Source organism: Molothrus aeneus, chromosome 22, assembly GCF_037042795.1.
Source record: "Molothrus aeneus isolate 106 chromosome 22, BPBGC_Maene_1.0, whole genome shotgun sequence".
Taxonomy (NCBI): domain Eukaryota; kingdom Metazoa; phylum Chordata; class Aves; order Passeriformes; family Icteridae; genus Molothrus; species Molothrus aeneus.
The window spans coordinates 4,830,285-4,858,222 of NC_089667.1; the positions used below are offsets into that span (position 1 = coordinate 4,830,285).

Genomic DNA, 27,938 nt, shown 5'->3' on the forward strand with positions numbered 1-27,938 from the left:
TTAAGCAGGCAGCAGATTGGAGCAAGCAGCAGCAGTTTAGGGGGAACTGCAGCAGAACTGCAAAGTGGGAGATACAGAAATGCAGAAATATATTTTTCTTTTCTTTTTTTTTTGGTTTGGTTTTTTTGTTTTTTTTTTTTTGGTTTTTTTTTTTTTTGTACAGGTAGATATTTTTCCCCTGGAATTACCTCTAATTACAACACGTCTCTCTTCAATTTTTTTTATTTTTATTCAATTTTTTTTTTTTTTTTTTTGTCGTGGGCAAAACAACCCCAAAACCAAATGGAAAAGCAGTAGGAACTTCCACCCAAATGCAGCTATTTTTTTTTAGGGCTGGTTTTGAGAGCTTTTTTTTTTGGTGGTTCTTTCTCACACGTGTAGGGAAGGGGGTTCTGTTGGAAATGCTTTGGCATTCTCGGTAAGTGAACGTTTGCCATCACTCAGGTCAGGGATTTCAGGGATTTTGGGGTTTTCCTTGCTGCCAGCCCTGCTCCTGGTGCTGGAGGTGCAGCTGGGGAGCTCCAAGGCCTTTCTGTCTCCTCTCCAAGGTTTGGGAAGGCTGCAGGACCAGAACCTCGCTCTTTGTCCTGCAGAAATTCTCCCGGAGCTCTTTTGTGCTCTGCCTGTGGGTTTCATCCCCTCATCCTTTTGATGCCCTCAGATTTTTTCCTCCCCGCTCCCTTTTTCACTTCTCCCCTCTGGTTTAATCTCTGCCTGGCTGGGAGAAGAGAGGAAACAGCAAAACTCAGCAGGCTTTGAGCCGAAGGAGTTAAAAGTTTCTTGGCACCAGAGCAGCAGTTTAGCAACAGATCAGTTCATTTAAATGAAAGAAATCACAGCCCCAGCCATCTGATTTTGAAATTTCACATCTTCTGCTTCCACTTTAGAACAAAGCTTCTGTTTTTCCTTTCCCCCTTTTATTAATTCACGCTGCTCTTGTTCTAGACTCGGTGGGCTTGCACAGAAACTTGGGATCGGGCTGGGTTTTCCCTGGAAATGTGAAATTATGGGGGCGCCTCCATCACCTCCTGCACACCCAGCAGCTGCTGGCAGAGCCGTTTGCACCTCTCTCTTTGTGAGCTGGGAGCAGCTCCCATTTTTGGGATAAAGGCACCTCAGCCCTGGGAAAAGGAGCAGTGTCCAACAGGGAACTGAGGGGCCGAGCGGGGATTTTCCCTGCCCACGTCTGGAGTTTGGGACTCAGGCTGGATTTTCCCTGGAAATGTGAAATTATGGGGGCGCCTCCATCACCTCCTGCACACCCAACAGCTGCTGGCAGAGCTGTTTGTGAGCTGGGAGCAGCTCCCATTTTTGGGATAAAGGCACCTCAGCCCTGGGAAAAGGAGCAGTGTCCAGCAGGGAGCTGAGGGGCCAAGCGGGGATTTTTCCTGCCCACATCTGGAGTTTGGGACTCAGGATTTTCCCTTTAAATGTGAAATTATGGGAGTGCCTCCATCATCCTGCACACCCAGCAGCTGCTGGCAGGGCTGGGAACAGCTCCCATTTTTTGGGATAAAGGCACCACAGCCCTGGGAAAAGGAGCAGTGTCCAACAGGGAACTGAGGAACCGAGCGGGGATTTTCCCTGCCCACATCTGGAGTTTGTGTCCCTCCAACATCTGCAGCACCAAGTGGTGGCTCAGGGTTCCATAATCCTGCACTTTATGGTGTACACAGAGCATAACCCCCATCATGGTTTCAATATTCCGGCCCAAAAGGATCACAAACAACTTTTTTTGTTGCTGTTTGTTCATTTAAATGCGCTCGAGCCTTGGCACGGGTCCCGGGAGTTTTGTTTCTACGTCAAGGAAAATGAAATAAATCAACTCCTCGGCGGTGGAGTTGGGGATTTAAAAAATAATAATGGTTAAAAAATTTTTTTTAAAAAATTAATTAATTAAAAAAATAAAATGTAATAAAGGAAAAAAAACAGGAAAAAAGGGAAAAAATTAAAAAATTGTCTATTGATAAATTATTAAAAAAAATTAAATTAAATTGAGTGGCTTACGCTGAAGGAATGTGTTTGGAGGGAGTTGGGACCAAGAGGCTTTTCCATGGAGCTTCTTCCCAGTGGCATTGCATGCAAGAAAGGCCGGCATGTTTGGGAATGGGTGAATCCTACCACGGAAAAAAGGGGGGAATCCTTCTGCTCCCCAATCCCACCATCCCTGCACCCCTGGATGAACCCTCAGTGGGGAGGAACAGCCTTGAGGGGATGAGAAATCGAGGTGCTGGTGCTGAGAGGGGGGAGAGGCACCGACCTCCACCTCTGCCGTGGCTGCTCGTGGCTCTGGCTGGGTTTGGGTTTTGTTCTTCCCTGCTCTCCTGGCCAGCGTCGGGAGCCGGCCCGTCCCCCTTAATATTGGGAATATTTCTGTGGGTGTCGTTGTGGTTACATCACAGAGCTCTCCTTCCTCATCTCCGTTCTTGTGCAAAATTCAAATAATTCCCCCCCTCCCCGATAGCAGCTGTGCATGGGGTTGGGGTTTGGTTTTTTTTTAGTTTTTTTTTTTTTCTGTTTTTTTTTTTTTTAAGTTGCTCTTTAACGTTGCGAAAGGAACAATAAAATGAAAGGCAAAACCGGCATCTTAAAACTTGGCAAGTGAAAGCAGCTTGGACTGGCAGCCAAGAATCCTGCTGTGGTGCAAAAAGAATAGCATCCACGGAGCCACCACAACCCGGGGCTTCTCCTCTTTTCACAATCGCGCCGGCACCGAGAAATAATTATTCCTTGTATCAGTGTTAAAAGAGTCAACAAGCTTCAAAAAGCTTGCTTGGGGAACGTCCTCCAAAGCAGGTAACGATGCTCCTCTTTGATTCTGCTTGCTCCAGCTGGAATTTTGGGGTGAGGATCTGGAGAGCAGAGCTAATCACTTGCAGGAGTTGGTGCGGGTCGCTGACTGCCAGGGAAGGCGTTCGCCTCGTCCTCCTTTCTTTCTTTTCCTGAATGGATTTGGTGGGAACAGCACTGGCAAACTTCTGGAGTGGTTGTGTTCCCAGGAATGTTTTATTTCCACGTTATTGTGGGGGGGGTTGAGCCAAGGTGGAAGACGGGAAATAATCATCCAAAAAACCAATATAAAAATGAGGATGTTGGGAGGTGGGGAGGCGTTTCTCTCGTAGGAGCTTGGCTGTTCTTTTTTGCTCCTAAAAGCTGTAGCCTCTGGCTGTAGGAAAACAGCATCCATTCCTTGAAAATATGCCATGAAAATATCCGTAAATATTTTGTCTTCCAGAATACGTTCCCGAGGAGTTGGGCCTAGCAATATGGCAGCGCACGTTCCATAGGAAACCCTGCAGAATGCTGCTGAGGTAATTCGGATTCTCAGTCAGTATCTCCCTTTCCTTTCTCATTCCTTAAAATTATTTCATAAGAAATCCTTAAAAAGTTGCTAGGATAGAGTGCATGTGTGTGTGTATGTAAATAAATATATATATATGTATATATATATATATATATATTTATAGGCCTAATTACCTTGGGGTTAAAACTGGGGAGAAAAGAATGGGAATTATTTCACAGTTGTGCTTCTGATTTGCCTGAATTTCGGGGCAGAAGGACGAAATGGCTGCAAACAGCTTTTTGCTCAGGAGCACAATGCATTCCGTGGTGATCGATTTCCCTGGACAGGGCATTTCTGCTTTGTGGTTTGCAAGAAAACCACCCACAGACCAAACCCCAGTGTTAGATCTTCAGAGATTTTATATCCCCATATTTCCATCTATATTCCTTTGGATATAAATCTTTAAAACACCAGCTTTATATTGGGTTGTTACTGATAAAAATATTCTGTGTTTTTGGCTGTCCCACGTAGCAGAGCCTTGTTGATCCTGTGATCACTGATGTTGTAAAATTAATAATGAAGCAAAGTGTGCTCAGTGTAAGGATCTGAGAAACCTGAGTATAAATCCCTTAATGTACAGGTTGAAACTTTTTATTTGTAATCTCAGCATTCGAGGCAAATTCAGGCTGATGCTGATTGATTTGTTTGCCTCTGATGGATTTTCTGCCACTGTGTGTGTGTTCATCAGGTTTTCACAAGGTACAATAGCTCTGGGATTAATCAATGGGGGGGAAACATTTCCAACCCCACATCTTGGCAAATCCATGGCTCTCTTTCAATCCCCCTGAATATATTGGATACAAGTGAAATTCTTGTTGAAAAAGCAGCTCTCATTAAAAAAAAAAAAAAAAATTAAAAATCAGTATTTTTCAACAAACAAAACTGTTGCTTTGCTGCTGCATTTCTCAGTTTGCTGCCTTAAAGCTTGTGCATGGGTTTGTTTTCCAAAAGGAGCAGGCTGGTTCGTGGGTATTTGCAATTTACAGCCCCCAGGTGCCATGGAATGCCATCCCTGTGCCCCATTGCTCCAGGGCTCTCAGGAATGCAGGGGGGCACAATCAAATTTACTGTGGGAATTTCTTTGGAGCTTTCCCAGGGGTGGCTCTTGCTGCTTTTCTCCCCCTTTTTCTCCCTTTTTGTTCCCCCCCTGAGTGAAGCTCTGGTGATGGATCCCAACTCCCCTCGTTCCCTTTTGTGCTGGAAAAGCCAATCAGGTGGGGAGTGGGAGGTGCAGCAGGAAAAGGGAGGGTTTTCCCAACAAATCCCACATTTCCTGGAGCATGTGCAGGGCTCCTCGAAGCTCTGGCTCCGGGTGTCCCCTCCAGGCAGAGCTGGGGACACGTGTCCCGTGCAAAAGCCACCAAATTCCACAGCTTGGGTTTTTTCATGGATTTAACCTGTCCCAGGGAAAGGAGATTGGCCCGGGAATTAATGGAAAAGGAAAAAAATGGTTTTGGAAATAGATAAAGCGAGGAAAATGTAACCTCATGATGATTTCAGTGAGATCATCTCATATAAAAGAATCAAATGTTTTTCTACCAGAGACATTCAAATTAGCTGACTTCATACACATAACTGAATGTAAAGAACATTGCATGTCAGGTTAAGCTTTTTTTGTTTGACTATCCTATTCTATAACATTCCTAAATCAATATTTCTTATCTCAAAAATTTACATACAAATAGAAACCTTCTATAAAAACCATATAAACCTTCTATTATAAACCACACTATGTAAACCTTATACACCATCTAACCCTTATACACCATACAAACCTTATACACCGTACGTACCAAACCAAACTTTCTAGAAACCACACCACATAAACCTTCCATTCAACTTTTAAAAATTCTTTCCAAATTAATTTCCCACCATTAGGGTGCAAATGAATATACTGAATATAAAGAAACCATCTGATGGTGTTTTTCACAACACAGTGAGGCTGAGGGCAAAATTCCCTTTAACAGGAAGAAATCCTGGTGCACCCAGCAACAGCTGACCCCAAAATTGCACCTTTAGGCCCTGTTGGACAACCTGGATTTTAACCTCAGGTTCCCTGCAATAAATGAGCTTTGTGCTGGAGGCTTGGGGTTATTTTTGGCTGGGTAACATTTGTTGTGTTCCATTTGCAGCTCTGTTCCCAAGGAGGGCACAATCCCTGCCCCGCTCCAGCCTCCACCACTGCAGGGACTGAGTTTTCTCCCCCCGAAAATTCAATTTTCAAAGATGCTGCAGCAACGAATTTTTGGCTGCTGAAAACTTTGGGAAAAGCTGGATGCTTCTAAGGTGAGTGTCAGCAGAGGGATGTAAGGTTGGAGGATGAATTTAGATAACCTTTGGGCAGATGGTGAAAGTTTAACATCCATAACAGGAGTTCCTTGCCACCCAGCGATTCTAAATAAAGGAAAAATTTGTATTTTATAATTGCATATTTACCAGGCTGGAAAGGTTGAAGCGATTTATTTTAAGAACCTGAACCAAAAAAAAAAATTAAAAAAATAAAAGAAGAGGGTTCTAACAGCATCCAAATAGCAAAATTCTTTTCCAAGTGGTGCCTGTTTGATTTTACAGAGGATAATATTAACTTGCATTAATCTGGTTTGTCTCCTGAAGGAAAAGAAGTGAAAAATTGGTGACACTCTGAGCAAGTGATTTTGTCCACCAGCTCCATGTGGAGCTCACAGCCAGGCTGCTTTTCCCCACCAATAAAATGGGAAATATTCCTTCCACAGGGAAGAAAACTTGGAAACCTCAGGGGAAGGAGGGGACCCCTCCTGCTTGCGGCGGCAAAACTTTGCTTTTCAAGCTTTATTAGAGAAATCCTAAAGAACTTTTATATTTGTCTGTGTGGCAGAAATGCAGGGTTGAGGTTAGGGGGAAGTGCCAGCTTGTTCAGCACAGTGACAGGGGTTTTGTTTTTGGCCTTTAAAAATAGAATTAAAGTAGAACCCCAGCCCAGTAATGACTTCTCTGAAAGTTAAAACAACTCTCAGGCAGTTGTTTAGCCAGGCTGCCAGAATGGAAACAGCTTTTTGCAGGGTGGGGGGGTGGCTGTGTGTTGGAATTCTGTTTGTATTCCAAAATTTTGCTGTTGGATCGTTTCCCACCCTGTTTTAGTGATGTACCTCCAGTGCTGCCTGTTAATCCAATTCCTGTTAACCTCAGTGCTGTGCAGTCACCAGAAATTCTGTCCAGCAAAGTGCTTGTGAGGAAGAACCACAGATCAGCTTTATTTTGGTTGGTTTGAAATTTCATTTTCTTTTATTTTGCTGATTTTCATGAGGCTCCCATGGGAGGGCAGGAATCTGTGGCTTTATATCAGGACAAAATCAAGAATCCACTCCCACCCTCCAAAGAGGGGCTTGGAGACAACGAAAGCTCCTGGCTAAAACCCAGAAATTCCACTTGCAGAAAGGTTTTTTCTCTTTCCATCCCCCCTAAATGTGACCCCAAACCCTGTCAGTGCCAGCAGGAATCCCTGCCTGCTGCCACAAACCCGTAGATCCGAACTTGTGCTCATATTCCACACAAGCTTGTATCTATAGGTCTGGGGCTGGCTGGCAAGAGCACCCTGGGATGCTGCTGCACTTCAAATATTCTTCACTCTTCCCTTCTTTTTCCCCCTCCTCCCTCTTTTATTTTTATTTATTTTCATTTATTTTCATTTATTTTCATTTATTTTCATTTATTTTTATTAATTTTTATTTATTTTATTTATTTTTATTAATTTTTATTAATTCTTATTTATTTTTTTATTTTTTTTTTTATTTTTTTATTTTTTTATTTTTACTTTATTTTTATTTTTATTTTTATTTTTATTTTTTATTTTTTATTTTTTATTTTTATATTTTTATTTTTATTTTTATTTAGAGGAGTATAAAAGTGGAGCTGCAAATCTCTCCCTCAGCTTTCAGTGCCCAAAGGGGACTTTGCTTCGTGGTGCTGAGGAAAAGGGGATGGGGGGAGTTGATTTTGACATCAGGATGAAGAAATTCAATCCCACCCATGGCCTGCCCTGCTCTGGTGATGGGGCTGTGATAGGGAGCATTCTTGTGTTGATTCTGGAGCAGATTAAATAATTTCATTTATAGTTTCATTTCTTTTATGAAACAATTTCATTTATTTCTATTTCATTAATGAAATAATTTCATTTATAATATTTGAAATATTTCATTTATGAAAATAAATTCATTTATTCCATTTGCAACATGGATATATTCTTCCCTTGCTCAGTCCAGGAATTTGTGAGAGGAACAATCACTTCTCCTCCTTTGTATCCAGGAACTTGGAATCATTTTATTATAGAACCCCATTCCTCCCAATTTCTTGGTGTTTGTGTCTTTTCAAATAGTTTTTAAGAGAAAAGAATCGTGCTGGAAAATCCAAAAGAAAGGATAGGACAGGAAAAAACCCATGGGAGCAGGCAGTGCAAAGGCTGCTGTGGAAAAGTAAAAAAAAACTTTAAAGTTGGGAGAGTGGAACAATTTTGGAAGAAGTCATTTTTTTAAAACCTCAATGTACAGAGTCTATATGAAAATAATTAGGCTGTAAACTCAAAATAAAGTCTGACTATTTCTTTCCAGCATCTTTCAGTGTTAATTCCACCAAAGATTTGCTCTGCATTTCCACTTTTAAATTTCTCTGGTTTGAACTTGGCTGCTTTTGACATACGCTGCTGTAGGCCAAAAAAGGGATTTTTTTTCCCTCTCTTTGCTGAATTTCCAGGGTTTTCTATGTGTTTTCTATTTATTATAGAAGTTGTATTAAACATTTATATTAAAATGAAGTCAGGGAAGTCCAACCACTTTTCTTTCTCCCTGTATGCTGAAACTAGGATTAAAAAAAGGGGGAAAAAATTGGATTTTGGTGCCCTGTGTGATGCAAAGTTGGGTAGAAAAGCTGTTCCTCAATATTCCCCATATCTTTGGATGGGAAATCAAGGAATGAAAGCTGATGAGTTGTTTCCAGCAGCACTCTTGCCCCTGAACTGTTCTGTGGTGAGATTTTACCCAGAACAGGCACCTGGAGCCAAGCTCCCCTTGGGGATTTTGAGGTTGCTCCATCCGTGGTGGGGTGAGCAGGAGCTCACCATGGCAGCAGGAGGAGGTTGGGACAGTAAAAAATTGTTTTCCCAGAAGATTTATGAATAATCTGGGCAGCTCTGAGGTTGGTTTTTTAAATGCTGTGAATGTTCATCACCTTGGTTGGGTTCCCACGTGCTGACTCCAGGGGAAGCCTGGGCTCGTTTAGTCTGAGCTTCAAGGAGAAATGAGCTGGGAAAACCCAGTAAAATCCATATTTCTGTGGGGTGTCCCTCCTCTGTGAAGCCATTTGGGGTAGAATGGGCTGAGAAAAGCCTGGAATTGGTCAAGGATGAACTGGATTGGTCAAGGCTGTTCTGGAGTGGTCAAGGATGATCTGGAGTGGTCAAGGATTTTCTGGAGTGGTCAAGGATGGTCTGGAGTGGTCAAGGATGGTCTGGATTGGTCAAGGATGATCTGGAATGGTCAAGGATGGTCTGGAATGGTCAAGGATGGTCTGGAGTGGTCAAGGGTGATCTGGAGTGGTCAAGGATGTTCTGGAATGGTCAAGGATGGTCTGGAGTGGTCAAGGATGGTCTGGAGTGGTCAAGGATGTTCTGGAGTGGTCAAGGCAGTTCTGGAGTGGTCAAGGATGTTCTGGAGTGGTCAAGGATGATCTGGAGTGGTCAAGGATGTTCTGGAGTGGTCAAGGCGGTTCTGGAGTGGTCAAGGATGTTCTGGAGTGGTCAAGGATGATCTGGAGTGGTCAAGGATGTTCTGGAGTGGTCAAGGATGATCTGGAGTGGTCAAGGATGATCTGGAGTGGTCATGGATGGTCTGGAGTGGTCAAGGATGTTCTGGCACTTCAGGTGGCTTTGCCTGGAGAGTGCCAAAGGACCCCTGGCAGGGGAATTGGGTCAGATATGTCCCAAAATGAGAGCCCCCCCCCCGCCCCATTTGGTTTGATTTTTTTCTTTTTTTTTTTTAATTAGGAAATCAATAATTGAACCATAAAAGAGGAAAGAAGAAACAGATTTCTTTTTTTCTTCTCTTTAGTGCAATTTCTCTCCGAATAAATTGGGACCTGCTAATCAATATCTGAATTTTATTTTTTTTTTTACCTCCTTTTGGTGAGAGGCTTGGTCTAAACACAGCTGGGTGCTTAGAAAGGAAACTCCAGAGAAGTGGAGCAGAAGTGGGGTGAGCTGCTGGGAGCAGGAGCAGGGAGTTATTTCCGAGGCTGAGCGTGTTTGCTGATTGCTCCAGGCTTTTTTGGGGTGAGTTTGGGGTTTGCTGTGGCTCAGCTTTGTGGGACAGGCTCAGGGAAGGAGGGCACCTCTGGCAGCACCAGCAGCTCAGCTTTTCTGAGCTCAGCTTATCCAGTAAAACCTGTTCTCGTTGAGTTTTAAAGTGCATTTCGTTTTAAGGTGCATTTCACATGTTTGCTGATTGCTCCTGGTTTTTTGGGGTGAGTTTGGGGTGTGCTGTGGCTCAGCTTTGTGGGACAGGCTCAGGGAAGCCTTGTGCAGGGAGGATGGAAGGAACAGCAGCATCAGCTCAGCTTCTCTGAGCTCAGCCTATCCAATAAACCCAATAAAACCTGTGCTTACAAGGGGTTTTTTAAAATTATTATTATTATTATTTCCCCCTTTAAAAATTACTATTCATTATATTCAATATATTAATGCATAATAACGAATATAATTCATGATTATGCATAATATAGAATATATTATATGTTATACATGACATATAATTAATATTATGTATATCTCATATATTTTAATATATTGCTATACATTATATATATAATATTTTATTACATATTATATATATTATATATAATATAATATTACATATTATATATTATATATAATATTATATTATCTATTATCTATTATCTATTATCTATTATCTATTATCTATTATCTATTATCTATTATATATTATATATTATATATTATATATTATATATTATATATTATATATTATATATTATATATTATATATTATATATTATATATTATATGAGGTGCTGAGAGCAGAGCCCTTCACCCACCTGGAGGCTGCAGGGAGACTTCAAGAGGCACTGCTGGAGTCAAACCAGAGCCCTGGATGTGGGAATTACCCCAAAATGTCCCAAAATCCTTTCCAAAAATCGGTGCCTTCATTAATGCAGCTCCTTTCTCTGGAAATGGGCAGAGTGGCTGCTTTAAAGGTTAAAAAATCCCCAAAACCCTCCTGTGTGGCTGCATCTGGGGAGGTTTTGCTGGGCTTGTTTGGCCAGGGTTAGACTTGAAAGCAGCAGAAGTTCTTCTCTGAGGAAGCAAAGGTTACCCAAATCTCCTCTTTTTCTAAAAAAAAAAAATTAAATTCTAATATTTGGTAAATCTTTTCCTCCCTCAAAATATCACTGTGCCATTTCTCCCTGACCAGTTCTCACTCCCGTTGCTCCCTGAGAACACCTGTAAGGTCTCCTGCAACCAGGGATGTCTCGTGGTCCCCACTGAGGCATGAAAAGTGGAATTTATTCGTGTGTTGCCTCCTTCCCCAGCCTGGTGAGGAGCACAGTGAGCCCCTGTCAGCAGAGGAGCACACAATAATTAGGAGAACCATATGCAGTGGCAAATGGGATCCGTGATAAGCAGAATGGAATTGTGCACCCTGGAATTTGAACCCTATCCAAATTCTCTTATTCAGATCATCAAATCTGGTTCAACTCTTAAAAAGCAGATAAATTTCAGTATTCTGGTTATTTCAGTAATCTGATTTTTTATTTGGTTTTTTTTTTCCTCCCCCGCCTCCTCCCTCTCTTTTTGTTTATTTGCTTCTAATCAGTAGGGGAGGAAATAAAGGGGGAAAATGAGGGGAGGGTTTTTAGGGGAGGGATCCAGGGCACCTGCTCAGGAGCACTGCAGGGGTGGCATTCCCTGAGCTGGGAGTGCTCCAGCTGGGCTGGGGAGCCCCTGGTTGGATTTTGGCAGCTTCATGGTGAAATCCAGCCCCAGCAATCCACCCTGGAGGTGTTGGTTCAGCTTCCTTCAGCTCCTTCGTTTTTCACATGCAGCTGAGCCCAGCCTTGGCTCCAGGTCCAGATCATGCTGTGCAGGGTTTCAGTCACAAAGCAGGCCTGGGATAAACCAAAAAATAATTTAAAAAATGTTTTGGGGTCATTTGGAGCCATCAGCATTTATGACTTGGGCCACTTTTCCCCTTAGATCAGCGTGGGCAGGCACTGGGTTAATTTCATTGGGTTAATCTGAAAGTGTGAACACAATAATGATATTTCAAGTTATCTAAATAACCCAGAAATCTGTGTTGGTTTTTTTTTTTTTTTTTCGGTAAAATGGCCCTTAAAAACTTGAATATCTGCAAACCCCTGTTTGCTGAATGCAAAGAGAAGCTGTGAGGTTCTGTTCTCTCACCCAGGGCTGATGCTCCAGCTCCTCCCAAAAATCACATTTGTTTCAGGAATGAGAGCTCAGCCACCTTTCCCCTAGAAAAATCCAGAGATTGAAATGCAATATTGAGCAAACCTTCAGATTGCTGCAACCCCGGCTGAAAGCTGAGGCAAGGTTTTTGTCATGAGCTGAAAAATTTTGGAGAGCTTTCAAAATATTTACTTGCTCTGGATTTCTGCTGAGCCCAGATGAGGTTTCTCTCCCTACTTTGCAGCCTCTTGGACTCCCAGCCCTTTTTAGGGTGTTTGCCAGAATTCTGGGAGAGCTCTCTGAGCTGGGTAAACCTTTGGACCTCTTGAGGTTCCTCATTACAACCAAGTTCTAAGAAAATTTCCCCAAACAAAGCTGAAGGAACGAGGTGAGCAGCAGGAATCGTGTCAAGCATTTCCAGTGTGGAAAAACCCCCTCCTGTCTGACAAAAAACCAATAAAAAGGAAAGATCACTCCAGGCTGAAATTTGGCAAGTGGGATCTCAGCCCTCCAGCTGGAACCATGGCATTTGTGGGGTTTTTGTATTTATTTTTTGCTCAGTGACTTCAGGAAGGGCATTTGCTTTGGGGGTGTTTTCTGGTTTGCCACCCCCTCCTCGGCAGGCCCTGCCTGGGCTCTGAGAGGGAAGCCGAAGGTGAGCTCCTCCTTCTTCTGCATCAGTCACAGCCCCAAAGGGGCAGAGCCAAAGCTCAGCTGATGATTTTCCTGATTAGAATGGGACAAAATTCAGCTTTCCATAGGGCGTGCCCATTGCTGGAATCCTGTTCAAAGTCTATAAATGCAGATAAGGTGTGATGCAGAGCAGGGGATTCATGCATGAGGCACTGGTTTAGGGCATTATTTGGGAATATTCTTATGTTATTCTAATATTCTTATAGATTAATTAAGATTAATTCTTATATTAATATTAATTATATTAAGATTATAATTATATTAATATTAATAATATTATATTAAGATTAATAATTAATTCTTATATTAATATTATAGATATTAATATATATTATATATAATATAAGATACATAATATATAATAATTATTTGAGAATATTCTTATATTATTCTAATGTTCTTATATCTATAATATGTATTATAGATATTAATATTATATATATATAAGATATATTATATATATACATATACATATATATATATATAATATAAGATATATAATATATAATAATTATTTGGGAATATTCTGCCCTCTGCACCCCTCAGCTGATGATTTTCCTGATTATAATGGGACAAAATTCACCTTTCCATAGTGAATGCCCATGGCTGGAATCCTGCTCCAAGTCAGTAGGTCTGCAAATGCACATAAAGTGTGATTTAGAGCAGGGGATTCATGCATCAGGCACTGTTTTATGGCATTTTTTGGGAATATTCTGCCCTCTGCATCCCTGCTTTTCTGTGTGACTGAATTGCTGCTTTCCACTGGTTGAAAAGAATGGGATATTCCAACCAGGCAGTTCCCAAAACCAGCTCTGGGTTGGGATTCTCACCTCGCTCCTGGGGGAAATTCAGCAGGAAATGTGAGAAGGGGAAGGAACTTTGTGGATTTTTCTCTCACCTGAAGCCAGTGAAGGGAGCAGGAGTAAAACCAGTGAGGAGTGAAAACTTCCCAGCGCAGACTAAAGCTTGGTCCTGGTGTCTGCTGGGGTTGGTGCCGTGGGCAGGTGGGAGCTCCAGAGCTGGGGAGCCTGAGAAGAATTCTCCAGTGGAATTCTGTCTCTTTTTGGAAAAAAAAAAATATTCAGTGGATGTGAATGCCAGCATTTCTGTGCTAGGACAGCAGCTGGAGTCACGTTTCCTTCAGGAACCAGAGAGTTCCAGGCAGAGAAAAAACACAATTTTTTAATTACACTGGAGCTTTAGAATAAGGCTGGGCTGGGCCAGAGATTCCCTTTTGTCCCCAGAAGGGTGAAATCATTTCTGGGACTCTGAAACAGCAAGAGGCCTAAAAGGGGTCCCAGCAAAAGGCACTGGGGCCCCGTGAGCTGATTTAGGAGCACAGAGCTCCACACGTTCAGCAGAATCTCCCTGACATCGATAACGTGTCACAGCATTGTTATTCAATTACAGATCCACCCTAATTGCGTAATTAGGTGTGATTGTGCTAATTGGGTAAAGACATAATTGACAAAAATCACCAGAAAACAAACAGGGAGCTCGGTGCCACCATAGGGAAGTGTCACAAGGGCTGTGCCTGCCTCTGGTCTGCTCCTGCCCAGAGCAGGCACGGAGAGGGGACATGAGGGGACACGAAGGGACACAAATAATGGCAGAAATAAATAATGGCACAAATAAATAGTGGCAGAAATAATGGCACAAATAGTGGCACAAGCAGTGGCACAAATAATGGCACAAATAAATAATGGCACAAAAAATCGCACAAATAATGGCACAAATGCTGGCACCAATAATGGCAGAAATAATGGCACAAATAAATAATGGCAGAAATAATGGCACAAATAAATAATGGCAGAAATAATGACACAAACAATGGCACAAATAATGGCACAATGGCATAAATAATGGCACAAACAATGGCAAAATAATGGCACAAACAGTGGCACAAATAATGACACAATGGCATAAATAATGGCACAAACAATGGCAAAATAATGGCACCAATAGTGTGAGAAATAATGTCACAAATAAATAATGGCACAAATAATGGCACAAGTAATGGCAGAAATAATGGCACAAATAAATAATGGCAGAAACAATGGCACAAATAACGACACAAATAAACAATGGCACAAACCATGGCAAACAATGGCAGAAGTAATGGCAGAAATAATGACACAAGTAGTGGCACAGTGGCACAAATAATAGCACAAGTAATGGCACAAATAAATAATGGCACAAATAATGGCACCAATAATGACACAAGTAATGGCACGAATAATGGCACGAATAATGGGACTTTATCCAGCTCCTTATCCAGAGCCGTGCTTTGGTCCCTGCTCCAGCTGATCAAACAGTTAACAGTGCCTGTGCTCTCTGCTGCTAACTCAAATATGCTGCATTTCCACTCTTTGGTCAAAGTAAACTTTACTAAATATGGAATCATGAGAAATTGGGATACCATCAGCACCATGGGCACTCAGACATCACAGAAAGATTATTTTGCATTTTTTCCAACGTGTTCTGCTGTTGCAGGCTGAATTCTGATTGGGGTGTAAAGGCAGGGCAGTGCCTTCTCCATCATCAGGAATTCTGCTTTGTCTTGGGAATTCTGCAGAGCTCAATGTTCATCCCTGAGGTTTGATTCCCTTGGAATCTCCTTCCTCTGGCAGGGGCTGGACTCAGCTGAGGGGCAGCTCCAGCCCCACCAGCACATTTGGGGATGATAATAATAATAGTAATAGTAATAGTAATAGTAATAATAATAATAATAATAATAATAATAATAATAATAATAATAATAATAATAATAATAATAATAATAATAATAATACATTTAAAATAAAAATAAAAATAAAAATAAAAATAAAAATAAAAATAAAAATAAAATAAAAATTAAAATTAAAATTAAAATTAAAATAATAAAACCCAGGAAGTCTTCTGCTTTAAGTGCTACCTTGGTGGGTGCTGGGTGAGTCACAAGGATGACATCCTGCTTGTTTGGCTGGGAATGAATGCATTGCATTAATACAAGTTTAGAATGTGTGGCTTGTGAAGGGAAGGTGGCTGCCTGCTGAGGTGATTTCCCAGCATGGTTCATTTGGACCCTTTGGTGCAAGGGTCAAATTCACCTCAGGGTTTGTGCCCCTTCTGCAGTTCTCCCCCAGCCCCATTCCTGCACATCCTTCAGACATCCAGGAGCCAAGGTCGAGGTCAGCGTGGCGTGTTCAGAAAGGAAAAGACAAATTTCACCCTAAGCCTTCTTGAAATGCTTTCTAAGAAATAAATATGTCTGTGTATGTTCTGAATCTGCTGTGGAAGGGGAACACCATTATTTTGGCCAGGGGAAAATCAAATTCCATCTCGTGTGAAAACCTCCATGATCTCACCCAAATCCAGCAGGAATAACCCTGGCTTGTTGTGTCTTATCCCATTTCCATCGTGGGGAGCTGAATTTGGGCTTGGTGTCTTTTCCCCCAGCAGTTTATTCCCTCTAAATTAAACCACTGAGGATTTGGAGGCTTTTTTTTTTTTGGATTTTTTTTTTTTGTTTTTTTTTGTGTGTAATTAGAAGCCCCTGAGGTTATGAATTTTTGACTGCATGCATCCAGGTTGAGGTAGTAGGTTGTATAGTTTAGAATTACACCAAGGGAGATAACTGTACAACCTCCTAGCTTTCCTTGGGTCTTGCACACACCGGCGTGAGGAGCGACCAAAAATCCTCAGCACTCTTTGCTCTGGACACCTGGAACAGGAAAAAGGCAGGTAAGACCAGCTGGAAAACCTTTTGAAATCTTTCTGCCTCTCTAGAATTATGAAAATGTTGATTTTTGGAAGCGTTTTTTCTCGACTTGTTGGTGCTGTTTCATTGAGTTTGTAGCAAATCCAGTGATGTTTGTCTTCCTTCATTAGCCCTGGAGCAGCGTGGTGTTAACATTCCCAAAAAAGCACCATGGCAACCTCTCAGTGCTCCTGCCTGCATGGTCAGCAAGCAGAAGTCTCCAAAGGTAAAAATATCCTGTATTTTTTTCCCTCCTTTCCATTAATCTTTAATTGGCTCAGTTAATCCTACACTGGGAGTTAAACAAGGCTGGTGATTCCAGATAAAGCCTTGGAGACTTTATCCAGACCTTTATTCCAGATAAATCCTTGGAGGTTTTATCCAGATCTTTATTCCAGATAAAGCCTTGGAGACTTTATCCAGACCTTTATTCCAGATAAAGCCTTGGAGGTTTTATCCAGGTATTTATTACAGATAAAGCCTTGGAGGTTTTATCCAGATCTTTATTCCAGATAAAGCCTTGGAGGCCTTATCCAGATCTTTATTCCAGATAAAACCTTGGAGGGTTTTGGTGAAAGTGCCTAACTCAGGAGAGCTGTTCCTTGGGAATATCCAGTGGGAATACACTCAGCTGAAATTTTTAGGGATTTTTAGGGGGTTTTGTACATTAAATTTGGGTGTTTCAGAGGTTTGCTTCTCGCCCCCAGCAGTTTAGATGAAGGAGATGGGGAACATCCCAAATGTTGTGGAGAAGCTGTGGGGTCAAAACCCCACATTTCTGATGTGTTTTACAGGTCTAAATTGCAGGGAATTGGGAATATTTATTCCAGATAAAGCCTTGGAGGCTTTATCCAGATATTTATTCCAGATAAAATCTTGGAGGGTTTTGGTGAAAGTACCTAAATCAGGAGAGCTGTTCCTTGGGAATGTCCAGTGGGAATACACTCAGCTGAAATTTTTAGGGATTTTTAGGGGTTTTTATACATTAAAATGGAGTGTTTCAAAGCAGAAGTTTGCTTCTTAGTCCCACCAGTTTGGGTGAAGGAAATGGGGAACACCCCAAATGTTGTGGAGAAGCTGTGGGGCCAAAACCCCCACATTTCTGATGTGTTTTACGGGTCTAAAATGCAGGGAATTGGGAGCATCCCATTTACCCAACTGCTCCTGAAATCCATGGTTTTATTTGCCTGAATACTGGAGACCTGAAAAACCCTTGAAACTCTCCTAAAGTTGGAAAAGGAAAGTGAACATTTTGATGCTGGCAGCACTCAGGGCTCAGCTCCTCTGGGGGCCTGGGTGAAGGTGGTGGCCACAACCCTTGGTCAGGGCCCAGGACCTGAACTTAAATCTTTTCACTCTCTGGATGAGTAATTCTGGCAAGGTTTCCTGAGTTCCCAGAATTTAGAGGCTCTGTCTCTTCCTAAACTTGTTCAGTTGGTGAAGAAAAATAAAGAGCAGGCACTGGGTTAATTTCATTGGGTTAATCTGAAAGTGTGAACACCATAATGATATTTCAAGGTATCTAAATAACCCAGAAAATTGTTGGGTTTTTTTGTTTTTTTTTTTTTTTTTTTTTCTGGTAAAATGGCCCTTAAAAACTTAAATATCTGCAAATCCCTGTTTGCTGAATGCAAAGAGAAGCTGTGAGGGTTACTCAGGGCTCACTTATGAGTTCTTCCAAGAGTGGATTAATGGGATTTGATCCCATTTTGCTTTCAAAGAGGTTCCAGGTACCACTGCCGTGGTTTATAGCTCTGCAGCTCCTCAGGACAAGGGGAGGATCTGGGATAACACAAGGCTGTTCTGTGTTTCAGGGAGGCACATGCCCCAAACACATGCAGGTAGTTAAAAAATGAGGAATCTTCTTGGCACGTTCCAGGCACTACCTTATTTCCCCCCCATAAATCTTTCTGCAGATGGAAGTGCAAATTTTCAGCTGCATTGATTCCCATCCAGCACAGAGGGGTTTTTTTTTTCCATGAGGGTTGGATTTTTTAACCTGTTTGGGACTTCTTTAAGAGCAGTTTTGTAAATAATCCCAAATAAGAGCAGGCTCTTCTTTATTGGGATTTTTTTTTGTGGTTTGTTAACCTGTTTGGGGCTTCTTTAGGAGCAGTTTTGTGAATAATCCCAAATAGGAGCAGGCTCTTCTTTTTTTGGGTTTTTTTAACCTGTTTGGGACTTCTTTAGCAGCAGCTTTGTGAATAATCCCAAATAAGAACATGCTCTTTTTATGGAGATTTTTGGAGTTTTTTTAACCTCTTTGGGACTTCTCTAGGAGCAGCTTTGTGAATAATTCTAAATAGGAACGGGGTCTTCCTTTTTGTTGGGTTTTTTGTTTGTTTGTTTGGTTTTGGTTTTTGGGGGTTTTATTTTTGTTTGTATTTTAACCTGTTTGGGACTTCTTTAGGAGCATTATTTATTATTTATGAATAATCCCAAATAAGAACAGGCTCTTCTTTTTTTGTTTTTTTTTTTTTTTTTCCTGTGGTTTTTTAACCTGTTTGGGACTCTTTAGGAGCAGTTTTGTGAATAATCCCAAACAAGAACAGGCTTTTCTTATTTTCTTATTTTTTTTGGTGGTAATGTTTCAGATTTGCTCTTCACACTCCAAACTTCAGAAGGTTCAAAACTGATGATTATTTATAACAAATCCTGTCAAACTCAACTCGACATTAAATCCGTGGGGCGTAAATGAAAAGACCCATCCCGCTCCAAAACCCAAGGAACCATAATTAAAAAAGGAGAATGGCCAGTGGTGAACATAATTCAATGTGCATATTTTCCCTGTGAACAAAACAGCATTCCAGCTCTCCCCCTGATGAGAGGAATGTATTGTCAATTAATTAGACTCCCATCATATGTCCTCGGATGCCCTTCCATCATATGCCTTCCATATGTCCCCGTGTCATATGCCTTCCATATGCCCCCTGTGTAATTAAGCTCCCATCATATGGCTTCCATCATGTGCCATTTAAGGAGATTTCCAGGAGAACGTGGCACTGTTACAGTCCTGGACCTTTTGCAACGAGGAAAGGAACAGCTCAGGAGCTGTAAATGAGGAGAGGAGGAAGGAAAAAAGGAAGGTGGCTCGCCCTGAGAGCTGCCTTTAATTGCTGGTTTTGTTTCTCCCAGCTTGAGCAGTGGAGGCGCAAAAATGTCCTGTTTTCCTTGGGTGGCAGTCCCAGTTTTTATTCAGTTCAGCCTCTGGACAGCCAGGGAGATAGCCACTGTTTTTCAGGGAATGTTTCCATTGGAATGTGAAATGCAAAAGAAACAATCCACCTCCCAGCAGAGTGTTTGTCCTGAGATAGGGAAATGGAAACTTTGGCCTTGTTTGGGGTCCCTGAGCGAGAAGTGAGGGACCAGAAATAGCCTGGGAGGGAATTCATGGAGAGGGGACGGCACACCCCGCTGGAATTCATGGGAGGGAATTCATGGAGAGGAGAACTTCCACTTCCATCCCTGGGAAGGAATTCATGGAGAGGGGATGGCACACCCCAATTCCATCCCAGAGAAGGAATTCATGGAGAGGAGAACTTCCACTTCCATCCCTGGGGAATTCATGGAGAGGGGACGGCACACCCCACTGGAATTCATGGGAGGAAATTCATGGAGAGGAGAACTTCCACTTCCATCTCTGGGAAGGAATTCATGGAGAGGGGATGGCACACCCCACTTCCATCCCTGGGAGGGAATTCATGGAGAGGGGATGGCACACCCCAATTCCATCCCAGAGAAGGAATTCATGGAGAGGAGAACTTCCACTTCCATCTCTGGGAAGGAATTCATGGAGAGGGGATGGCACACCCCACTTCCATCCCTGGGAGGGAATTCAGGGAGAGGGGACGGCACACCCCACTGGAATTCATGGGAGGGAATTCATGGAGAGGAGAACTTCCACTTCCATCCCTGGGAAGGAATTCATGGAGAGGAGATGGCACACCCCAATTCCATCCCAGAGAAGGAATTCATGGAGAGGAGAACTTCCACTTCCACTTCCATCTCTGGGAAGGAATTCATGGAGAGGGGATGGCACACCCCGCTGGAATTCATGGGAGGGAATTCATGGAGAGGAGAACTTCCACTTCCACTTCCATCCCTGGGAGGGAATTAATGGAGAGGAGAATTTCCACTTCCACTTCCACTTCCATCCCTCTGAGGGAATTCATGGAGAGGGGATGGCCCACCCCACTTCCATCCCTGGGGAATTTATGGAGAGGAGAACTTCCCCTTCCATCCCTGGGGAATTCATGGGCAGGGGATGGCACACCCCACTTCCATCCCTGCTCTCCCTCATGGACCATGGGTGTGGAGGGCACAGAACTCTCCTTGCCATGAGGAGGCCTTGGGGGACAATGCCCAAGGAAATGTGAGATGGGTTCCAAATTTGCTGGGATTTATTAGGGATAAAGAGCAAAAAAAAGGCACTGATGCTTGCACGTGTCATGAAGGAAACTGCGAACGTCCAAGGAATTATGGAATGGTGTCCAGTGAAAGGACAGCTCGTGTGCCTTGGGTACAGTTGTGACTCTGTGCCTTCCTTGTTCCCAACAACTTCTGAGACTTTTTAAATTCCAAGCCTGCTCTAAACCTGACAGAAGAGCAGTGACTTCCAAGGGTGCTCTGCTCCAGTTTTGCAGAAATTGCAGAAATCCCAGCCACGTACCCCAAAATCCCAACCACGCACCCAGGAATCCCAGCCACGCACCCAGGAATCCCAGCCATGCATCCCAAAATCCCATCCATGCATCCCAAAATCCCATCCATGCACCCCAAAATCCCAGCCAGGCATCCCAAAATCCCAGCCAGGCACCCCAAAATCCCAGCCATGCACCCAGCAGTCAGGAAGGAGCTTGAAAGGACACAGAGAAGGTAAAATAGCCGTTTGTGCTGAGATCTCTCAGTTAAAAAATTCAGAGTATTTTGTAAAATGTCCCAGTTTACCTGGATGGAATGGCAGCAGTTCAAACCTCCACAGGCTGGGAACCAGTCTATCCCTAAAAACTTTGTATTCCAGCTGTGGAGCATGGTAAAACCCAATATTTGGATGTGCTCTGCCTTGATTGAGTGAGTATTGACCCCAAAATCATCCTGCCTTTGCTGTGCAGGCATTCTGCACTGTTTCTAATACAGGTGCATTCCTGAGAGACAGGTGACAGCTCTTGCTCTGGCTCAATCTTTAATTTTCAACTCAATCCTCATTGAAATCACACCCAGCAAACACCACCAGCCCATCTGAAAGCTTTAGGTCATTAGGGAAATGATTTGGGGAATATTTTGTGGTCTTGCACCATCATTAGTCTGCCACAGTTGTAAAGTGCATATTAAGGGAAGCTTTTAAGCCTCTTGTAGAGCACCACTGAAATTATCTGCCCAGAATTGCTGCTCAAGTGTTGTATTCTGAAATATTTTATTCTCCTGGCTCGCTGGGCAGTAAGAAAATCCTCCCAGTAGTGCTCATGTTTTGCTTCTCTGTTCTGACATGGCTCTGATGCTTGTGGAAAATGCAGACATGGAAAGAAATTGAAATTATTTCTTCTGTTTTATCAGCAGTGGCTCCTCCCTCCCATCACCTCCACTCCAGACCCTTTTTAAGAATCATTGAATTCTGATGGGCAACCAGATTTTGCTGTTTGTTTTTCTGTTGCTTTGCTGTTTGTTTGTTTGTTATACCCAATATATAACAAACATATTTCATATGTTTGTTATATATTCATATAACTCAAGCCATGAATTTTAGTTTTTATGAACATTTTAGGCCTTGTTCCTTATATAAAACTGGAGTGGATAAACCCCTGCTCGATGCTAAAGGGAAATTTTGGGGTCCAAAGACACTGAGATGGCCCAGGAGCTGTTCCAGCAAATCTGAGAGGACAAAAAGTGGCTAAAAAGGTGCCAGAGATAAATCTGAAATGGATGCACTGAACCATTCCCATCAGAAAGGAAAAAAACACAAATGGATGCTCTGAGGAAAAGCGAGGATGAGGAGGGAGGCTGGGAATCTCTCAGTTTCACAAAGTGAGTGCAAGGAGTGGAATGAAACAGTGACAAATTTGAGGGATTTTTTTTCAGTCTTTTCAGCCTTTTTTTTTTTTTTAATTTATTTTTAACCAATGAGTTCAATCTATTTCTGCACCCTCCTCAATCAGATGCATTGAGCAGAGTGAAATAATTTGCACGTGGAAGCTCTGCAAGGACTGGGATGAGTTGGGGTGGGAGGCCAGAGTGACTCATGGCTCCATGAATGGGGCCCTGAGTGCTCCACTGGTGCCATCTCTAAATCTCTGCCATAGCTACAGAATTCTTGCCATAGCTGGAATTCCAAGCACAGCAACCTCGGGAGTAAATGATGATGATGATGATGATGATGATGATGGGGTTCTGCAGGATTTCATCTGGATTTTCTGTCTGAAAGTTGAGCAGACAGTTAAAAATAAGATAATTACATTCCCCAGGCTCAGAGCTGCTCCTCACGTCTTTGGGAATGCCAGGAGAGGGAAGTTCTCTCTCTGTGTTCATGTATTGGAGTTTAAAAGAGGAGAATTTTATATAAAATTATAAATAAATTAAAAGATTTAAATAAATAAATAAATAAAAATAATAAATAAAAATTAAATAAATTATAGCTCAGAAATGCTGATGCTCTCATCTTTGGGAATGCCAGGAGAGGGAAGTTCTCTGTCTGTGTTCATGTATTGGAGTTTAAAATAGGAGAATTTAATATAAAATTATAAATAAATTAAAAGATTTAAATAAATAAATAAATAAAAATAATAAATAAAAATTAAATAAATTATAGCTCAGAAATGCTGATCCTCTCGTCTTTGGGAATGCCAGGAGAGGGAAGTTCTCTCCCTCTGTGTGTTGGAGTTTAAAGGTATAGAAATTTATAAAAAATAATAAATAAATTAAAATACTGAAATAAATAAATAAAGCTAAAATAATTAAAAAGAAAAATTCAATAAATTATAGCTCAGAAATGCTGCTCCTCTTGTCTTTGGGAGCGCCAGGAGAGGGAAGTTCTCTCTGTGTACGTGTGTTGGAGTGTATATAATTTTATATAAAATTATTAAAAAATTAAAATATTTAAAGAAATAAATAAAATTAAAATAACAAACACAAATAAATAAATTATAGTTCAGAAATAAGTTAGAAATGCTGCTCCTCTTGTCTTTGGGAGCGCCAGGAGAAGGAGCTTCTCTCTCTGTGTTCAAGTGTTGGAGTTTAAAAGTATAGAATTTTATTTTAAAGTTATAAATGCATTAAAATATTTAAAGAAATAAAATTAAAATAATAGATAAATTCTAGTTCAGAAATAAATTACAGCTCAGAAATGCTGCTCCTCACTTTTTTGGGAACGCCAGAAGAGGGAAGTTCTCTCTCTGTGTTCATGTATTGGAGTTTAAAAGAGTAGAATTTTATATGAAATTATAAATAAATTAAAATATTTAAATAAATAAATTAATTAAAATAATAAATTAAAATTAAATAAATTAATTAAAATAATAAATTAAAATTAAATAAATTATAGTTCAGAAATGCTGCTCCTCTCGTCTTTGGGAACGCCAGGAGAGGGAAATTCTCTCTCTGTGTGTGTAGGAGTTTAAAGGTATAGAATTCTATAAAAAATAATAAATAAATTAAAATATTGAAATAAAGAAATAAAATTAAAATAATAAAAAATAAGAATAAAAAAATTATATCTCAGAAATGCTGCTCCTCACTCTTTTGGGAGTGCCAGGAGAGGGAAGTTCTCTGTGTATGTGTGTTGGAGTGTATATAATTTTATATAAAATTACGAATAAATTAAAATACTTAAATAAAGGAATTAAATTAAAATAATAAATAAAAATAAATAAATTATATTTCAGAAATCGGTTATAGCTCAGAAATGCTGCTCCCCACAACTTTGGGAGTGCCAGGAGAGGGAAGTTCTCTGTGTGTGTGTGTGTGTTGGAGTGTATAGAATTTTATATAAAATTATAAATAAATTTTAAAAATTTAAATAAATAAATTACCCTAATAAATAAATAAATAAATAAATAAATAAAAATATATAATTAATAAAATTATTCATATACAAATTTAATCTATGAGGGACACAGTGAGATGGGGACATTGATTGCAATTCCCAGCCAAGGGATGATGAGCTGGTGTGGAGCAGCTCAATATTTGGAAATGAACAATCTGAGGCACAGATGGGAGAGCACATCCCTCTCTTTTAACCAACTTTTTCCTTCTCATTCCCACTTTTCCCTCTTCTCAGCTTGAGGATTTAGCTGTGAAACCAGGCTCAGAATTTCTGAATTTTTGGGGTAAATTCTGTGTCTGCTCGGGCTTCACTCAGGGACAAACTCCCAGTTGTGGTGTTGGGCTGGCAAGGTTTCAGCAAACTGGAACAGAAAAGAAATCTCATGTCTGGAAATTTCCCATAGCATAGCAAAATCCAAAATATTTGGGAATGCATCTCCCCTTCATTCTAATTTGCTGTTAAATAAGACAAAACTCCTGGCTGCCCTGACTCTGCTGGTGCTCCAGGCAGTCCCACTTGCACATATTTAGATTTATACATTAAAATATAAAATGTATTCTCCCCAGGCAAATAATCTGTAGATGCTATAGGGTGAAATTAGCCTCTTTGTGCAATGTCATGGCCCTGTTTCCTGGGGAAATAAGTTCAAGAATCAGGTTTCTGGGGCAGACATGGAAAGAAATTGAAATTCTTCCTTCTGTCTTATCAGCAGTGGCTCCTCCCTCCCATCACCTCCACTCCAGACCCTTTTTAAGAATCATTGAATTCCTGATGGGCAACCAGACTTAGCTGCTTGTTTTTCTTATATTCAGTAGATTTATAACTCAAGCCATGAATTTTAGTTTTTATGAACATTTTAGGCCTTGTTCTTTATATAAAACGGGAGTGGATAAACCCCTGCTCGAAGCTAAAGGGAAATTTTGGGGTCCAAAGACACTGAGATGGCCCAGGAGCTGTTCCAGCAAATCTGAGAGGACAAAAAGTGGCTAAAAAGGTGCCAGAGATAAATCTGAAATGGATGCACTGAACCATTCCCATCAGAAAGGAAAAAAACACAAATGGATGCTCTGAGGAAAAGCGAGGATGAGGAGGGAGGCTGGGAATCTCTCAGTTTCACAAAGTGACTGAAATTAAATAGTGACAAATTCAAACTGTTTTATAAAGCCATTCTTTTTCCACCAGTATTTAATTAAAAAAAAAAAAAGGAAACTAATTGCTTTTAGAAGTTAATGAGAACTTTGCCAGTCTAGAACAGATTAGATACTTGTGTTTTTAATAACCATACACAGAATTATGGGCGTTCATTGTAACAACTTTGGAACTGAGCTTAGGCTCCATAAGGTTTGGAATGAAAAGCAGCAGCTCAAGAGCAGGGAAAATCCAGTGGGAAGGACAGATTTGGGCTGTCCAAAGCTGCTAATTCTGGTCACTTCTGGGGGAAAATGTTGGGGAAGTCTGGAGTGGCCCAGTCCTTGGATGGCTCCTCCAAAGGACTGAGAATTTCCCGCTGGGAAATAAAAATGAAGGGGAGAAATGGGTGTGGATGGCTCCTGCAAAGGATTGAGCACAGAAATTCCCATTGGGAAATAAAAATGAAGGGGGAAGTGGATGTGGATGGCTCCTGCAAAGGATTGAGCACAGAAATTCCTACTGGAAAATAAAAGTGAAGAGGGAATGGATGTGGATGGCTCCTCCAAAGGACTGAGCACAGAAATTGCCATTGGGAAATAAAAATGAGGGGGGGTGGACGTTTGCCCTTCTCACGGCTGCAGTCCTGCAGTGTTCATGGCAATTTTCGAATGTGTGGCACTGGGTAATTCCTGTCCAGTGCAAATGAGAGCAGAGGAAGGGGAGCAACAACACACAAGGCCAGAAGGAGCATCACTGGAGGGCTGGGCACAAAATCCAGCTCACTCAGCCACAGATCTGCGCCCAAACAGGGGCTGTGGCCTTTTTCCTCCTCAGGAAATGAATTATCTGTGAGCCTGGCACTACCAGAAATTAATTATCTGCAAGCCTGTCACTACCAGAAATGAAATATCTGTAAGCCTGGCACTACCAGAAATGAATTATCTGTAAGCCTGGCACGACCAGAAATGAATTATCTGCGAGCCTGGCACTACCAGAAATGAATTCTGTAAGCCTGGCACTACCAGAAATGAATTATCTGTGAGCCTGGCACTACCAATAATGAATTTTCTGCAAGCCTGGCACTACCAGAAGTCACAGAAGTTTGTGAGGTCACTCCCAAGCCATCCTGGCTGCAGATTTGTGGGGCACAGCCCAGGCTGGTGTGAGATTTGGGGTCACCACAATAAAAAATAAATAAATAACTTCTTTACTGTCCCCAAGGCCAGTGCAGGCAGCCCCTTTGTGCTCCTCAGCTTAAGGGAGATTTAAGGAATTGCTGCAAGCAGCAGGTCAAACCCATTCTGGGATTAATGGCACTGGTGTGGCTTTAGTGAGAAGTTTGTTTTGGTTGTGTTTGAAGTGGCCTCTCATCTCCTGTGACAACAAACAGCAGCCCAGGGGGTGTCTGCAGCCTGGCAGGTGCCTCAGCTTCCCCTCGGAGCTGCATTTCCATCCACAAAGGATGGGGAGGATGGGGTTTGACAAAAAGAATGAGGGAGAGACGGGAAAACAGGAAGGGAATTGGAAGGGAAGAAGGGAAAACACAAAGGGAAATGGAAGGGAAGGGAAAACATGAAAGAAATGGAAAGGGAAGGGAAAACATGAAACTGGAAGGGAAGAAGGGAAAACACAAAGGAATTTGGAAGGGAAAACAGAAAGGAAATTGGAAGGGAAGAGGGGAAACGGGAAGGAATTTGGAAGGGAAAACATGAAGGAATTTGAAAAGGAAAAGAGGAAGGAAATTGGAAGAGAAGAAGGGAAAGTGGAAAGGAAACTGGAGGGGAAGAAGGGATAACAGAAAGGAAATTGGAAGTGAAGGAGGAAAAACACAAAGGAATTTGGAAGGGAAGAAGAGAAAACATGAAATTGGAAGGGAAGAAGGGAAAACACAAAGGAATTTGGAAGGGAAGAAGGGAAACAGGAAGGAAATTGGAAGGGAGAAAGGGAAAACACAAAGGAAAATGAAGGGGAAGTAGGGAAAACATGAAATTAGAAGGGAAGAAGGGATAACAGGAAGGAAATTGGAAGGGAGAACAGGAAGGAAATTGGAAGGGAAGAAGAGAAAACACAAATAAATTGGAAGGGAAGAAGGGAAACCACAAAGGAAATTGGAAGGGAAGGCTCCACTGCTCTCTGCTGCAGATCTACAGCTGATTTTAGAGAGTGCCCTTCCCTTCTGAAGTGGAAAAGGAACTGAATTTCTAAGAGGCCTGAGACAGTTCAGTCACGTGCTTGCCTTCATTTGCATGTGAGAATAATTATTGAGTGAGGAGTTAACCAGGGGAGGTGTTAATGGAAAAGCCACAATCAGTGTCCAGTGCATTCCATGTTAGTAGAGATGTGGTGAGGCTGCTGAACCAGGGCTGGTTGGAGGTCTTAGGATAGAAATCACTGCTCAGAAATACCATATTTATTTCTTATATTATTAATATATAACCCAATAAATTTATAATATAAGAAAATATAGTTTATAATGTATAGTATTATTTATAGTATTATATGAATTTTTATTATTGCTTAGCTGTCAGCAACAGGGAACTCTCCA

General features: G+C 41.5%; 1 long non-coding RNA gene across 2 annotated transcripts in view; it reads left to right on the plus strand.

Moving 5' to 3' along the window:
* Positions 1-27,938, plus strand: part of LOC136565668 (uncharacterized) — a 115,236-nt gene that overhangs the window by 83,075 nt on the left and 4,223 nt on the right. For both annotated transcript variants that reach the window (XR_010784897.1, XR_010784896.1), the window contains exons 8-10: positions 3,236-3,311; positions 5,476-5,629; positions 16,359-16,453. This is a non-coding gene — a long non-coding RNA (uncharacterized lncRNA). The remainder of the gene's footprint in view (positions 1-3,235; positions 3,312-5,475; positions 5,630-16,358; positions 16,454-27,938) is intronic.